At 42.0% G+C, this 17,402-nt stretch overlaps 1 protein-coding gene across 8 annotated transcripts in view; it reads left to right on the plus strand.

The window, feature by feature from the left end:
• The window catches only part of MGAT1 (alpha-1,3-mannosyl-glycoprotein 2-beta-N-acetylglucosaminyltransferase), a 37,421-nt gene that overhangs the window by 14,786 nt on the left and 5,233 nt on the right, over positions 1-17,402 (plus strand). Inside the window, exon 1 of one of the 8 annotated variants that reach the window (XM_020815203.3) lies at positions 1,488-10,249. The exons of the other annotated variants lie outside the window; for them this stretch is intronic. The gene's annotated coding sequence lies outside the window, so the exon portion shown is untranslated. Of the gene's footprint in view, positions 1-1,487; positions 10,250-17,402 lie in introns of those variants that run through there. 8 annotated transcript variants of the gene reach the window in all.

Consider the following 17,402-nt stretch of genomic DNA (forward strand, 5'->3'; position numbering starts at 1 on the left):
AATAATCTGATCAAGGTGATCATATATGTTATCTTTACAGAGCTTCAAATGGAGGTAGAGAAAAAAATCTTTTAATGTCTTTTATGGCAGGCATGTGACAACAGCAAGATAATGTTAGCGGAGATTTAAACTGAACTTTTTAAAATCACTTGGAGTCTTGTCCTTGTATGAAGAGGGGATGTAAGAAACATGGCAAGTAAGCTTTTAAGTGTGAGGTTTTTGGAATGTCTTGTGTGAATTTTAAGTGTGGGGTCTTTGGAATGTCTTAAGTGTGATTCTGTGTTTGCCTGGATGCTTATACTGAATTTGGTGCGCAGCAGATGTGTAAAAAGTCACACACATGGTTGACGGTGTATGTGGCCATCTCACTGGTGTCTTGTTTCCTGTGTGGTGATCGTATGACTGCATGGGTACAGAATGGAGAACTCTTACTTGACAAAAACTAAGGTTCTGTAGGTTCTGGAAGTGATGTTCCTGTCTGCTACAGCCTATCCATGGCTACACCTTTCCCTCTTCAAATTGTGTTAAATTAGATGATGGACTGACTTTCTTTTAAAGCACTTCTGTATAGATTTTCAATGGAGCAAAATCTCAGAATGGTTTGCAACTTAAGGAATGAAACAGAAGAGCCAGTAGTTAAAGAGGATAAAAATAGTTTATTTCATAAAAATCACAGTTCATTAAAAATGAGGTAGCATTTAGGAAAATAATCAGAAAATCACCTTGGTCTTCAGTTGACAGCAGAAACATCCAGTCCTGGGAGCCCACATAGCCTCAAGTGGGAATAGTGTCTTCCACGTGATGGCTGCCAAAACAGAGAAGACCCTCTTGCACACCACCAGAAAGTTAGCCCCATCAGGCTGCAGTTCAGTAAGCAATGCCCCCCTCTCTCCACTGAGCATGATGATTTTGTTCTTTCATATGGGAGAAATATATTTAGGGGGGGAAATGTGACCCATAACCTGTAATTCTCTTAATGTAATTGCTGAACTTGCTAGACTGCTCTGTGTCAAACTATAACTAGGTCTAAGTCCAAGGTCAAAGGATAAGGCTGTGCTGATAGCCTGTGTTGCTAGACTGTCCTGTGCTTTGTTCCTGAAGCCTCATACGTGTTCCGTAGTTGGACTCTCTGCCCTCTATTTTCTGTGTAGCTTTACTTACCGTATTTTTCGCTCCATAAGACGCACCTTTCCATAAGATGCACCATTTTTTTAGGAGAAGAAAACAGGAAAATATAATCTGTTTTCTTCGCTCCATAAGACGCACAGACTTTCCACCCCCCTGTTTTGTGGGGGGAAAGTGCGTCTTATGGTGCGAAAAATACGGTAACTCTTCTCTCCTATAATTTTATGAACTCTTAACGGTTTTCATCTCATGCTCCTTATGGAGTTTACAAAGCTGTAATCCTCAAGTTAAGGCAGCTGAAACTGAATTGTTCTGCCTTCTCACCTGACCCATAAAGGTAGCAAAGCGGAAAGCCCCCCCCCCCCGGATCCTGTAAGTATAAAACCCAGGGTAGAAGAGGGAGTTTCCATCATTGTCCTGTGCACATGAGAGCTAGTAACTATGAATCTGAAGCTGTGTTGACTTTCTTAAAGGCCTAGCTGAGTAATATTGGTTTCATTAAATGTAATAAAACCTATAACCTGTTCCCTCTAGGCAGGGCAACAAGTTATCTAAGCTATCAAAGAACTTGAGTGACAGATTGAGACTGTGCCTAGAGGCTTCCTTTCAAGCATGTCTGAACACACCCAGCTAGCTGTGTTTTTGTCAAAAATGTCATCATTTGTGGAGACAGATTTTGCTGTTTTGAGGAAACTTCACTTGATTTTGGCAGAACTGGAAGACTTGAATCTTGCTGGAGGAAGTTTGTGCCAATACTGGACATTTTATGAATCTGAGTGTGAAGATACTTCTTCTGAACAGGCAGTTCTTCACAGGGACCTAAAAGTCAGGCTGGGGCACTTATCCTTACCTGTTAAATAATCATTTTCAAACTGCAGAGCTGGAAGGGACCCTCTGGATCATTGAGTCTAGCCCCTGTCAAGGAGGCACAGTGGGGAATTGAACCCCCAATCTCTGGCTGTGCATCCAAAGACCTAAACCACTGAGCTGTCCAGAAGTTCTGTTATTAAAACTTATTCAAGTGGAAAGTCATCTCAAATCTTGGATAAGCTCAGTGGGTCCTTAGAGTTTTCTATCTGTCCAGAAAGTTTCATTGAAATGTCTGATGCACAGCTTGATTTGCAAGTGACTTGAGAAAGTCTTGTTTGTTCATTTATGGTGGCTCTAACATGCATTCTGGCATGGTAACTACAAAAGTAAATCAGAGTCTCTAGTCATCTGAAAGCACCTTGTCTTAGTAGTTATTAGTTTATTTCAACCTCTTGTTTATCTACAGATTGCACGTTGCCAGTCAAGGCTAAATTTAGTTGCTATCTGAAGTGGAAGTGGAAGCAAGCTGAAAGGGTATGACCTCAATGAACCATTTATTTCACTGGTTCTCTTTTCCAGGGACTTGCATTTCATGCATTATGTCTTGTCATCATCATGTCCAGAGCTGCCCTTGAGTTCAGAATCCAGTAAGTGCAGCAGTATAAACCTTCAGGTGTGACTGGGAATTTAAAAATGCTTTTGACTTCAGCAGAGTTTATTTCTGATAAAAATGAACTGAATCCTTAGAAATTATGATTCAGATGTTTTTCTTGGAATGGGCAATCTATCGCCTCAGAGACAGCCACATTAAGAGTTCTTCTTATTTAAGAGTTGCTGTCTTTAAGTCAAGGCCACACATCATGAATCTGTTGCTGGAACCAAATAGCTGACTATTGCTTCCGTATAGTGTGACGAAATATGGCTCTTTCAAGAGTATTTCTTCACACTGCCACGGGTCAATCTGTTTCTCTTTCTGGTGCTAGACATATATTAGTGAAGCTTCAGTGCATCACAGTGATTTTCCGTTTGGTGCAAGAGGAGACATAACTTTCTCACTTAGAGCAGGAAGGTACTATGGAAGGAGGATGTGTGGTATAGTACAGTGTGTCATTCCTATCTGTTACTAGGTGCTATCAAGCTGCTTCCAACTTATGGTGATCCACTGAACGGGTGACCTCAGAATGTCTTATCATTAACAGCCCTTCTCATCTCTTTCAAACTCAGGCCCTTGGCTTCCATAATGTGATCAGTCCATTTCATATCTGGTCTTCCTCTTTTTCTGCTGCCTTCTACTCTTCATTGCATTATTTCCTTTTCCAGTACCCCTCATGGATTCACACCTTAATGTGGCAAGGGACTTTCAGTGTATCAAGAAGGTAAGAACAATGCTGTCAGGAGGCTAGGCTCCATTACTGATCTAGTCTATCAGGGTCACGCAAGGTGGAACAGTCACATTTGAGGTGCCAGATTAAGATGTACCCACTCTCTTCAGGAGTAACAGACACATCAGAGAAGAGAGTGGATAGCTCCAGTGGTGATGGGAGCAGAGAAGCACTTAGAAGTCAGCTACTGGGCAACAGCGGTAGGACAAAGGGACACTGATGGGGAGGATATTACACAGACAACGGTAGTGACCCTCAAGCTAACTCTTGTTAGTATTGCACAGAAGAAGGCAACAATAGGACCACTTCTGAATATTTCTTAGCTTGACAACCCTATAATGAGGCCTGAAACGTCAGCAGCCAAGCTGGGAGGAAAAGCTGCATCCACCCTTGATATAGGTATGTGGGTGTGGGGAATTGTGCATACAAGGTCGCAAATCATGTCACGTCTTGAATCATTATTACCATCTCATTACTCAGTCTTGAAGCGCTGATCATTACATCGAGAGCTAAAATGCAGTTGACGTTAGAGATGGGCAACATGGTGTCCTGCATGTTTGTCTGCTGTGGTTTCCATATGCCCCAGACGGCGGGACCAACAATCAAGGAGTGGCTGAGGAAGTGATAGTCCAAAACACTTGGCAGACGCTACATTGTCTGCCTAAAGAGTTATGCTACCATGTGGGAAACGTGCAGAGGTACATATCAGAATTCTCCCTCTTTTTTTAAAAGAATCCTCTCACTGGAGGATTGCAAAAGGAAATGCTGTGGATGATACTTGGTACTTCCAATAATAATTAGTTTTAAATGCAGTGCCACAGAAGCCAAGAGAAAATGTATCAGATGAATTTATCTCCTTTCCACCTAGCTTTTGTTGCTCAATTCTCTATGAGGTGGAGTTTCCCTCCTATGGGTACAACTGGAGCCAGCCTAAGCAGAGAGAGCAAAGGTCCCGTTGACCTTCCATCTTTTTTTTTTGAACCAGGTCAGGGTTCAGCTTTGGGCAATCAAACTGGTTTGGTCACAAGTTTTTACAGTGACAGCTTGATAAATGCTTTGAATGATGTTGCAGCATAGATGTGGGCAAGCAGGGAAGACAAAGAGAAAGCGGTTGGCTTTTGCTGGATGAGCTTGTCTGGATCTTGGCTCCTGGTAGATTCGTGGAGACTTGGCTGTATTACTCATCTTATGTCAATCAGGCCTGCATTTTTTTATTTGGAACAAATTGTTCAAGATGGCTTACGTAGCATGACTGAAAGGATTCCAATTAATTTGAACTCTCTTTACTACAAAAACCTTCTGCACATAAAGAGCTGTCTTTCATTTACTTTGTCCTCCTTCATGCAGGTGAGTAGTTCAGACTGTTGAATCTTGACAGAGATTTGAGGGCAGGGGAGACCACAGGGTGTGTGGTGTGCAGCACTTAAAAGAAAGAGCTGCCTGCTTTGTGCTATATCTGTGTGCATATATTACTGTGGGAAAGCTGAAAGGGCCAGGGAAGTTGCTAAGGGTAGAGTATGAGACCAGTCTGAAGCAGTGACGTTCTTGAAACATGAAACTCCAAAAGGGACTGGCGTAAATCCTGTAAGCCTCAGCCAGTCAAGACCTTGTGTGTTACTAATTTACACAACATGTGTTCATATGCTTGGAATGTTTTCTTTGGGGTAGGAGTAGATGTTAATGCACGAGTTAGCCCCGAGGGAAAGCTTACACAGTTCAGATGTAAGGAGCCTTTTAAAAAAATAATACACTGTTTGGTTTTGGCCACATGATCCTTGAGTTAACACCCTGGCTGCAGACCCTCTAGTTGCCCCAAAGTTTCCAAAAAATATTTTTCTATTCAATGTGTATAAAAGGTGACTGATGATGAAACTTTATATTTTGTGAAGTGCTTGTTCAATTTGAACATTGCCTTCAGTCCTGTGCACAATTGGTTGCCTATCACAAGTGAGACATTGGCCAATCTGGCCCACTGTTGTCAGCACAAAACTGGCAACAGCTTCTCATGCTCTCAGAAAAGAGTTGTCTCATCACTGTCTGTCAGAACATGAGGAACCCTAGGGTCTGGGACCAAATGCAGTCCTCCTGTGGTCCCGCTATACATACCTCTTGTGAGTTCTCTAGATCAGTGGTCCCCAACCTTTTTGACACCATGGACCGGTTGGGGGAGTGCGGGGTCCATGTGTGGGCAAGGTGGGGCACACCCATGCTCATGCACATGTGCGATGGGGAAGGGGCACTCACGTGGGTGCATATGCACTCGCATGGATGTGCGAAGGGGAAGGGGCGCTCGGGCGTGCAAATGTGCAAAGGGCGCTTGCAGTGGGCAGGTGCACACTTGCATGTATGTGCAAAGGGGCTTGTGGGGGAGTGCATGCGGGGGGTGAGAGATCTGTCTCTGCAGCCCAGGCCACACACTGGCACCGGCCGCAGACCGGAGGTTGGGGACCCCTGCTCTAGATGACCACACCCCCCTCTATGACACCATCATTTGGTGGGTTACCAGTTTTTGTGGTTCCCTCCCCTCTAATTCTATAAGATTCATTTACTGGCAATGAGACCTAAATTAAAATGTGCTGGTATTTGGGGGTTTGTCTTTTTACATGTAGTTTCTGAGAACATCCATGAAATTTAATTTGACCTTGGCCTGAAAGAAGTTTCCCAGCTTTGCCTGAGGCATTAAAGATGGGATAGGCCAGATTTTTGCAGATGGAAAGTCAGACTGGCCTATCTGTTTTCCTGTTCTATTTTGTTAGGTTTTCGGTTTAAATATTTACTGGTATGACAGAACCGGAGGAAAGTACAGAAACAATTACAGTGGTGCCTCGCTTAACGGCGATAATCCATTCCAGGAAAATCGCCGTTAAGCGAAAACATTGTAAAGCGAAAATAAAAAGCCCACTGAAATGCATTGAAAACCTTTCAATGAGTTCCAATGGGCTTAAACTCACCATCCAGCGAAGATCCTCCATATGGCGGCCATTTTCACTGCCTGTATAGCAAGGAATCCATTCCTAAACACAGTGGGGAGCCATTTTATTTACCCGACGGCCATTTTGAAACCACTGATCAGCTGTTTAAAAAACATTGTTTTGCGAAGAATCTGTTCCCGAAGCAGGGAACCGATTATCGCAAAGCGAAATTCCCCCATTTAGACCATCGTTTTGCTATCGCAATTGCGATTGCAAAAAGATCGTCATAATGCGGATTCATCGTAACGTGGGGCAATCGTAAAGCGAGGCACCACTGTACGGAAGTTCAAACTCCATTTCTTGATTTTATGGTGAGAATATGTCTGGCTCTCAGTTCCTTGCCTGATTATTACTTCGCCCTCTTCCGTATGAAAGCACAAGTCTCTGCACCTTCTTCTTTGCTGTAGGGTTTAGTTACTCAAAACAGTAACTGGGGAATGTATCTTTTCTGGGTGACTGCTCACAAAATCCCCCAGCCAGCATGGCCACTGTGAGATTATGAAAGTTGTACTCCATAAAAGTCCGTTCTGCAAGTCATTCACAGCAGATACTTTACCTAGGAACATGGGAGGTCTGTTGTCCCTAACAACTGCTAGTTTTTTCTTTCCTGATTAGATCTAATGCATTTCCATCACAACAAATGACCTTCCCATATCTTATCACCATACATATGAGCAGAACCCGGCTTGATCAGCAAAGGCCTACCTAGCCTGCAATCCTGTTTTCCACTGTGACTCCTGCTGTTGTTTCTCAGAGACTGTTAATTGTTTCCACATGATCTGGGATCAAATGACAGACAGGGTAGATTTGGTTTAAAATCAAATTGATTTAAATAAAATCGGAATTTTTGACAATTCAAACAAAACAATATTTTTGATTTACCATAAATCGTGATTGAAATTAATTTGATTTTTTAAAAAATCTTTGATTTTTATTCATTCTGTTGGCAGCTGTGTCCTCCATAAATTCCCTACAATATTTTAAGATTACCTGTATTTTTCCATGCGTAAGATGCCCCCATGTATACGACACCCCCCACTCTTCTAAACCAAAATTAAGAAATCTGAGTCTTAGCAAGCATAGGGGGAAAGGAATCAAAGTGCTGCAGGATCACTTCTACTCATTCTACAGCCACGTGATTGCTTTGATTCTTTCCACCCTTAAGTGGAAAGAATCAAGACCCATGGGACTTAGCAAGCAGAAGGGAAAGCAGGGATCAAAGCGATCCTGCAATGCTTTGATCCCTGCTTTCCTTTTGCTAAGGATTGACAAGTGGAGGGGAAAGCACGGATCAAAGTCCTGCAGGAACAATTTGATTCCTGCTTTCCCCTCCACTTGTTTTTGTATTCTTCTTAGCTTACTTCCATGTATAAGATGACCCTCAATTTTTAGTCTAAAAATTTTAGACAAAAGTATAGTCTTATACACGGAAAATACGGTATATTTCATGTGAAAATCTTTAGTTTAATCTACTGTCACTCCAATATATATCTGTATGGGCAGTTTTTATCTAGATGGTGAGTCTCAGCAGCTTGTAAACTTAAACTTAGGATGTGCCAATTTTGTGTGTTTTTTTCCTCCTAAACCTTAAAAGGTCCCAAAGGTCCCTTTTCTCATAAGGTTGATATTCCAAGTCCCTTAATATTTTAATTTCTATTCTTTTTATATATATTTGTATTTGACTGAGCATCCAGAATCTGCACAGTATTCTCTGAATTGTCATCCTTATTATATGTTCTATATTATATAGATGCTTATTTTCATCTCTTTCCCTTATAAGTTATAAACTGCAGTTTGCTTTTTATTGGCTCTACTGACTAAGCTTTCCGAATTTATCACCATGATCCTTGGCCTCTTTTCAAGGAAGTCACAAACTGTTTGGTCCTTTTATAATGTGTAAAGTTGACAGGACTGGGTTTTTTGTTGGCCCCAATCCACAGTTGCTTTACTGTTTACTCTTTGAATCTTATCTACAGTTCTCCTCCTCATTTTGACTAGCATAAATAGATATTGTTGCTCTTTTTGGTCTGCTTGGATGTCATTAGTGTGCTGTGTCTTGAAAGACTTTTCCACCTTGGCCACCTAACCTTAGGGAATGTGACATTGTTGTCAACCCCCTATATACCGAATTCCCAAGTATTTCTTGTTTTTCAGAATATGGGCTGGGCTGCCTCTGATTGTGATAGGATAAGGATCTTTTGTCCCTCCTCACCGGTGTTTTGGACTGCCATTCCATCATTGTTAGATTTCTATTACCCATGCTATTCGGAGCTTCTCAGAGTTGAATTCTAACACAGCTTTGTAGGAGGCAAAGTTTCCCTATCCCTTGTTTGTTTACTTTGCTGAATCCATTTGACATTCCCAAGTTCTTGAAGTTACCTTCAGGTCAGACCCTAGGACCATCCACATCCAAACTGGATCCCCCCCCCCCCCATTAGAATCAGCTCTTCAGGGTCTTGGGTCATTCCCAGCTATGTCACATCTCAGAGGACATTTCAACTGGCATTGCCAGCATTTGCACCTGGTGCTTTCTGTATGCAAAACATGTGCTCAGAAACTAAACTACAGCTACTCCCTTGGTTTTAAGCGCGACTCTTCCTATTTTACGTTTGAAATTGTTGGGTTATACAAACCTACACAGACCACAGGAATTTTTTTTTTATTGCTAAGCTTGTTTGTTACACAAAAATTTAATAATGTGTCCTAGTTTTAGAGTACAATGGCAAGGGCAGTTTTTAACCAGGAAAGATACAAAAAATAAACACAGATAGGTTGTAGTAACTGTTTGTTTGGAGAACAAACGGCCATGTAGACAGGTCTTCCAGCTGCAGTGTTCACTTAGCAGCCTCAAAGCAATAGTCCTGGAATTTATGGGCAGCATAGCTGAATGAAGAACTGTTATACTTGCTGATAAGTTCAGAGAAGTTTGCAAACATTGGTAGTAATAGAGATTGTCTTATGTATGACAAAACAATATTCTCCCCACCACCACCTCATGTTTAGTTTGTGCATAATCAGATGCATAGTGATAGTCAAAAGAGTTTGTGCAACTGTGATAGCGTTGGTGATTTAGAACTATATCCTTCTTTCCTTACTTGCACAGGGCTGAGCTGCTGAGGACTGTCCTGAAAGGCAAGCCACTGCTGGTTGTGGTTTCTGGCAATTGTGAGTGGAATGTGGATTATATCCCTGGCCTGTAGGCTTCAGTTTTTGAAGGCAGCCAAAATGGAATTTATTTCCGATTCCTCTGCTTCCTCAGATTGGAAACTTGCGACTGCTTTGATGCTCCTGTCATCTGTATTGAAATCTGTGATATAGCTGCCCGTAGAGAAGCTTGATCTTTTTCTTTGCTAGCCAACATATTGTTTCAGCTACTGCCAATGTCACCTTATTCCCTGAAAACATTCAGAGAAATCACCCTTTGAATTAAAAAAAGCTTTTAGTTTTTGTTGTAAATTTCTGGAAGGACAACACTGTGTCAGCAAGTGCCACCCCTTCCAAATTCTTATCTAATCTTTGTTTTGCAAGGCATATAGAAAATACTCAACTTCCTGTTCTGAAGAGGAACTGCACTCAGTTTCAAACAGAGGGGAAAAATAGTCCCTCTGAGAAGGCTCAAAAGCAAATCCCAGTTGGTTGCAGCAAACTTGCTCAGGCTGGTTTTTGATTGTGTTAAGTCAGATCCTTGGGATATCTTAAAATGCGTTCAGAGTTGCTCAATTGATGGTGGCCATACCTGTGCAGACATCTGTACTAAACTGCCTTCTGATACGTAACAAGTCTTCTGAAGTTTGTAATCCTAGCAGTTATGAAGAAATGCAGAGAGCTTGTGCATAGCTGATGGCAGGCCAGGAAGCAAGTACCTCTTCCTGCTGCATTAAGGAAAAGACTCAAGTAAGGGGAGATGTCTTGGAATTTTTCCTTTTGGCGGTGGATGCCTTGGAGAAGGAGTGACTCTGTGTGAGTAAGCCGAAATGGAAGATACGTATTTTTTATCCCCTTCGAAAGCTTTTCTACTGTTGTTTTTGTACTACTTGTTCATTTTTAGTTAGCTTTATTAGGACTTTGGGCATGTTTGGTCCTTCATCCATTGGGCAGTTATAGGTAGGTTGTGGGGCCATGATCTTGTATCTCTCTGTGTTGGGGAAGGAGACAAAGAAGCAAACCTGGTGCCTGAACATGAGAAACGAGAGAGGAAGGACAGGAAGCAGGCCATGAGCATTCTCTTTTCTCTTCTTTCTCCACAGTTCCTACTATCTCAGTGCTTCTATTACCTCATCCTGTACCTTGCTTCCCTTCCCAGCTTTTTGTTGTTGCTGGTTAAGTAAACCAACTGTAATTCGCAATTTAATCCTAGTGTAGAGAAGACAATCTAGCATGAGACCTGACTAGAGGAGGCAGCTGAAACCACCAGAGTACTGTACTCCTTTCTCTAGACAGATACTCAGTACCTGGCAGCATGGGCCAATTGATGATTGTGTGTTGATGATTGTAATTATTTTAATGGTATTATTATTTAACCTGTTTTATTTAGCCTGTTCTTAATAATGTTCTTGGACTTGCTTCAGTCCTTTTTTCTGTGTTACTGGAAAGGTGAATACAGATATTCTACCTTTTATATATAAATCTAGGATACATTATTAAATATATATCCTATTTAGTAAAGAACAGTCATTGAATGTATTTAGCTGCAGAGAGAGAGCGAGCATGCTGTTTTTTTCATCCATTCCACTGCGTAACCAATGACACAATGGACCTTTCAGATGATATTGTTTAAGACAGTTCTTGAGATGAATTGTTTTATTTAAGTGCCTCTCAGGACAAGCAAAGGCCTCTTCTGATGCACTTGGGGCTCCACACACACACTGCAGGTTAGAGGCTCAGTATGATTCTGCACAGGTCACAAGTCAGGGATCTTGGCTCGTCTGACTCCTTGGTCATGGCCAGTGAAGGCTGACATTGCAGGATTGTGTAGTTTCCACAGAGGTTTTCAACAGAGGAGTTGTTGTATTAATCTGCTTCCAGAAGAAACTAGATTCATTGTCCTTGGAGTTTTCCTTGCCCATCTGGTGAGCTTTTTTGAGAAAACCATGTTGGGTTTCTCTAGTAGTGAGTGTTTGATGCTGCTGTCACCAGGCACCGTCTTCAGTTGTTTTTCTGAGTGGCTTCTGGAAAATGAAGCCTTTAGATTGATAGCAGGAGTGGAAGTAGTGGGAAACTTGAGTGACTCAAATGTGTCTTAAGACTATGCCACACTTATTCTGGAGCAAATTTGGCAGCAATGAATCCATCTTTGCATGCCGACGTTGCATCTTTGCAGTGGTGTCTGGTGGAGTTACACCAGGTTGATGGATTGCTGTGGTGGCCTTTATGCAATGAGAATGTTTAAAAGGGTTGTATGACTGTAATTTACTACTATTAGTAGTTTGGGTACTGGAGGGTGAGTGTCGGAGTGATTTTCATCCTATGTGAAGGTTGCTTTAAATAACCAGAGCTAGGAAACTGTTCTTCCCTGTGAGCAGGATTTTATTATGTTCCACAGGGATCAGTATGGTCTCCTGCTGTCTGTAACACCTGCTTAAAACTGCTATGTGATGTCCCGTAGAGACTTAGAATATGGTGTCATCAAAATGGAAATAGTTCATATGCCTTCCGCACTTGGGATACTTGGCATTGTTCTGAGAAAAAGGCATCCCTTTCGTATTCTTGTGAGGCGCAGCTGGGTGGGAAATTGATGACAGCTGGGTCTCTAGGGCCACGTGGCCAGAGTTTAGGTAAAGTTTCTTTTCTGTCTGACATCTCTGAAATTATGAGACTCGTTTGAAAAAAGGACTTCCCCAAAGTTGTGTGCATGACCTAGGCAGTTACTATGCCTTTTCCTTTAGCTGGCAGGCATTTCAGAGGGAAAAACTCTGGCACTTACAACTCTGGCAGTTAAAGAGATTTGTCCTTCTGAATATAAACCACTAAAGTATCTTCTGTGCCTCTCTGTCTCAAGTCTCCTGTCATCATCTTCTTAATCCATCTCTTTCCCATCCTCCCCATGAACTCTGTAGATCCCTTCCTGTATATTGTGACCTCCTGTGCTCTTCCACCTTGTCTGCTGTCGCACGGATTCTGACTTCAGCAGTATAGATCACAGCCGGCCCTGCTGTGCTCCTTCTGACCCTTACCAGGATGTAAGGAGGTCATTTAAGGGGCTTGACTTTAACAGATGTTGTAGGAATCATCTTGAGAGCTTGGTTGAGTAGGACAGATGGATCCACCCAAATGATAGTCTTTTTGTGCCTTAGTTTTGATGACCTCCAAACGTTCTTCTCTCTTATTTTCCCTTTTCCGAACAGACCACAGGTTGCTATGAAACAGTGTTCTTGCTTCAGGAGTTAAGAATACCTGGGCAGTCTGCTCATTATCAGTGTAAGCTGCCCCCTTCTGTGGATGCCAAGGGTCTAACAATGCAGAGTCTATACTATTCATGATAGGTGAAACTGGCCATCAGCAAAACTCACAAGCCCTATAAGTACGCATCAAGGTGCTGGATGGCCACGAAGCATCCAGAGTGCTTCCTATGTGTACTTTACAACTTGGTCGGGAAAACTTGCCTTTTTTTCTTCTATTGCAGAGATGTGGATGCCTGTATTCCAAAAGTCATGTGGGGGTTGAGGGTGTGGGATTCTGCATTTCACAAAATTCTGCAGATGGAGATACAAAGGTCGCCAATGGAATTGCACCTGTGTCTGTGTCATATGCTTCCTTGTGTCAGTATGTGACTTAGGAGAAGAATATGTCTATAATTGATAAAAGAACTGCACACACTTTCCTCTGCTATAAACAATATGCTGGCTTTGGAACAGAGGGTAATATCACTCAGAATATCTAGAGGAACTGTCAGTACATTGTGACAGAAATATTGGCATTGAGTTCCCTGGGGAAGGACTATGAAGTAAGCAGCAGTTTTGTCAGTCAGCCTGGTGGAAATAAATGTTAGCGCTCTAGTGATCTTATCTGATTTGCTGATACCAGAAGGGTTAGAAACATCACTTATTTGAAATGGAAGCCAAATGGCTGAGAACTTAAAAGGAATGTCCATGTTCTGTGCTTGAAGCCATTGTGTGTGTGTGTGTGTGTGTGTGTGTTGGCTTGCGTTGGCTTGCTCAGTAATACTGATAATATTCAGTAGCCATTCTGTGCAGAATGTCCTTGAAGGGTACGAGTAGGTTACACACGCTTGCATTTTAACCCTGCATGAGTGAACCCAGTACTGCACAACATTGCTGTGTGCCTTCACCTCAAATAGTGATTCCCAACCAATGGCACATCTACTATTAGTGGCACAAGTAGTGGTCTAGAATGGGATGCATGGTTTTCACAACAACGATTTAGTACCTTTAAGGACATAAAATTGGTTTCTATCGTTATGGGATCCAGCTTCTTTGATAGAGTGACTGACGGTGCGTGAGATACGAAATTTTGAGACCCAGCCACTGTTCCCAGACAAGAAATAGCCGTATTAAGGATTTTACAGAGAGGGCTCAATAAGGGTTGCGTTTATCAGCTAATCAGTAAGTGGGAATTCCAGGGCCTGCAGAATGACGGAAGTACACACCCAATCAAACTCCTACAGCAAAAAATACTTACAAGCCTGCAGTGGTAATAAATGTATGGCTGGGGCATTTACTAAGTGAGGATTAAGAAGGCTCCTGGTGCAGCCGGTAAGCTGCAGGGGCCAAAGGGGAGTCAAGAGGATTAGAGGATCAAGGATTAGTGTCTAAGGGACCAACTGGGTCTTGGGTCAGTTGTAGGGTGGCAGTGGTGTGTGAGCTGGGATTTGCCGGTCATTCCTACTGCAGCCCCATAGTTTGAAGTGCGAGGAACCAGATTAAAGGGTATTGGACTGTTCTTGTATACCTCTCTCATATGTATTCTCTGTCTATTCTTTTCCCATTCTTAAACTTACAGTTCTATAGATAATGTGTGCCTTTGCCTTTTTCATGCTGTACGGTTAACAGTACTGTATTTTCAGTTTCCCATAACTGCAAATGTGGTCATTGCTTCCTAGCACATGGTAGGGAAATTATGATTAGGAAGGAATTTAAGAATGTGGTAATTTTTGGCTGCTACAGACCTTAGAAGAAGGACATGACAAGAAACTGACACGTGGAATGAGGCAGCTGTACCTAATACTTTGCAACTGAAAACTGCAACTAATCTCAGAATATTTCCAGTCCCAGGTTTTAGTTCTGTAGTGCTGTTCTCCAGACGTTCCTCCATCGACACACTCGTAGCACATTTTTTAAACACTAGAATATATATCCCACCACTTTGTTTAAGTAGTACTTGAAGCAGCAAGGAAGATTCGGAGCTCAGGACCAGTTCAGGATCACTAACTGTGCTACTGCAGTTTCCAAAGAAGCAGCCATGGTAGGTCTGTCTCGGCATGTTTACAGAGAGAGAAGGCAAAACCTTATGGCTCTTGCAAGAATAACAAGCTCCTTTCAGTGTGAGCTTTTGTGCATCAAAAGTCCACTTCTTCAGACACAAGGAGTGCATGTATAAGGGGATATATATTTAATTATGAATTAAAATCTAGTGTGGGGCATGTATAAATGCATACAGTGACATAAGGTTTGCACTCCTTGTAGCTGAAGGAGCAGATTTTAATCCATGAAAGCTCACACTGAAGTAAATTTGTTAGTCTTTAATCTGCCATAATATTTTGTCTCTCTGTCTTCGTCCCCCACCCTCTGTATGCTACTGCAGAATCTTGATTTGTGGTGTTATTACACGGAGTTTCTCATTCCTGTAACTATGCCCATTGTTGTGAATAGGTGGATGCACTGATGTATTTTCTGGGGGAGTAGAGCAGGATTTGTTGTGGTGGAGGGGGGGAGTATTACAGTAAAGTACAAGGCCTTGTGTCCTTCTACCTAGTTGTAATTGCCATTTACCACCAGACTGTGCTGCTAAGAGAGCAGAGCAGAGTTTAGTACCTGCCTACCTTAGCTGTTATGACTATGAGGACTTGTTTAAAAGTCACGGATATTTGGGAGGGTGTTGAATCTGTATGGAATGCTAGTGGGCTTGAACTCACACGAAAGCAGCCTAAATAGAATCTCACTGGGCTCAAACGGTGTGCTTCAGAGGCTTCTCTCTGACTAGTAGGTCTGTGGATGCCCAACTAATCACAGTTCCTAACTGACACTTAGTGGGCTCTTAACCAATGAACCAGTTAGTTTATTTGCATATCTGTAATATTTCATGATTTTATTAACCTGTTAACCTTAGTGCTGGTTTGTTGTTGTTGTAACAAATAGCAAAGCAACCACCTACTCTCATCTCCTTAAAAAAATAATATAATTTTGGAAATAGCTTTCTTGTCACCTTTGAAACCATAACTTGTTAGCATGAATGTGATAATGCGAAAAAACACTAGTTATGCTCTTATTTTCCAGAGAGACAAACTAAAAATAATCACTTAACAAGTTATCTCTATGCTCCATACTGAAAATAAGGACTCTTGAGATATTGCAATATTTTCTCTCATTCCCGGGGGGGGGGGGAGACACCAGTATCTCTGTAGCTTCAAGAATAAAGATGGCTGCTGTGTCCCTTCAGCCCTATCCACTGAAGTTCCCCTGGCTTTGATTTACCCTGAGGTATGCCACTGGACAATGGAGCCGCAGCTCTCCAGCATTGGGTTAGGCTTTGTGCCAGCCCATACCATGCTCTCAGATTCCCCATTCAGTTTCATGGTTTCTTAAAATGGTTAATTGTGTTTGTTTTTACAATGAATGGAAAGCTGTTTCACCTTTGTTCTCTGAAAAGGTCAAATGTGGCTTTCCAAATAAATTATGCAAATATGGCAATCATACAGAAGCCCTATTCAGGTGTCATGAATGCTCATGCTTGGAGGAAGAGCACTCTAGCTTGAACCTCCTCTGTCCCTGGCTTTATCGTCCTGCTACACGTGGAGGGCATGTGGGTCTGAAGAGGGAGAACACCTATGGCTACTAGAGGCCCTTGCTCTTCAGAGTCTTTATGGTCTGTGTGTAACAGGGCGATGCAAGTGATGACAAAAGAGGGGGGGGGGGACTGAGCTAGAATGCTTCCCTCTACAGATGCATTTTCTCCACTCATTGTAGTGCCTGAATAGAGTCAACATGTCTTACGTGGAACATCTCAAGTTCCTTTGTTCTAGAGGTCATGAGGTTTTGTAGAGAAACAGTTGTACTGAGCATCAGCTCTCTTGAGAAAAGAAACATGTGGACCTCATGAGGTTTCAAGGCCGTGTGCACTATTTATCCCCTCACCTCATTAAACAAAAGCCTTGATCCTGTCGGCCCATATTCTGAAGTACATTACTCAATAAAGAAGGGCTTCTTTGAGGTTTAGTGCAGATAGGGTCACACATTTGAGAGGCCTGTTGGAAATGAGGAAAAGGTATCCTCCTCAAGTTTCTAAGCCCTCCTCTGAAAAGAATGAAGTGTTTTTGTTTGCTTAAAACAAAACAAACAATGTACTTTAAAAGCTAATGTCTGGCCAGGATGTTTCTTTGCCTGCCTCTCTTTCCTGCCCCATGCCAACACAGAATGGTAATGTTGTCTGTATCGGGTGCAGACAAAATAACTGCAATAGTAGCAGTAAACTCTCAATTTAATTTTACCCTGTGGTTTTGAAGGTTGATTCTAGTGCTGTGCATTTCTTTTACAGGTATTCAGAATAAAAGACTGTTACAGGAAATGAAAATGGTGCCCAAGAAAGAGTTAAACATGTATCTTCTGCTATATATGCTATTTTTTGTTTACAGTATTTCCTTCTTTTTAACCTCCTTTCATTGTTTTTATGAATAGTCATGTCATTTCTAACTTAAGCCTACCCTAACCTTCCTTCACATTTCTGAAACGATTGTTGGTGCCTACACAAAGCATGGACTAAGATGTAATAGATTTCCAGGTTGAGGTCAGGCCAATTTTTGTCATAAATCAAGATAAAATACATTCTGGAGGCTTTGTTATAATAAGTGGAAACCTTTGAGACAGTAGGCTTCTTTGTTCTCTCCCATTCAGTTCAAGACCATCTTTTCTTCTAGGATTTTGTCTGTTCTGTAGTAAAG

This window comes from Pogona vitticeps, chromosome 2 (assembly GCF_051106095.1).
Source record: "Pogona vitticeps strain Pit_001003342236 chromosome 2, PviZW2.1, whole genome shotgun sequence".
NCBI classification, from domain to species: domain Eukaryota; kingdom Metazoa; phylum Chordata; class Lepidosauria; order Squamata; family Agamidae; genus Pogona; species Pogona vitticeps.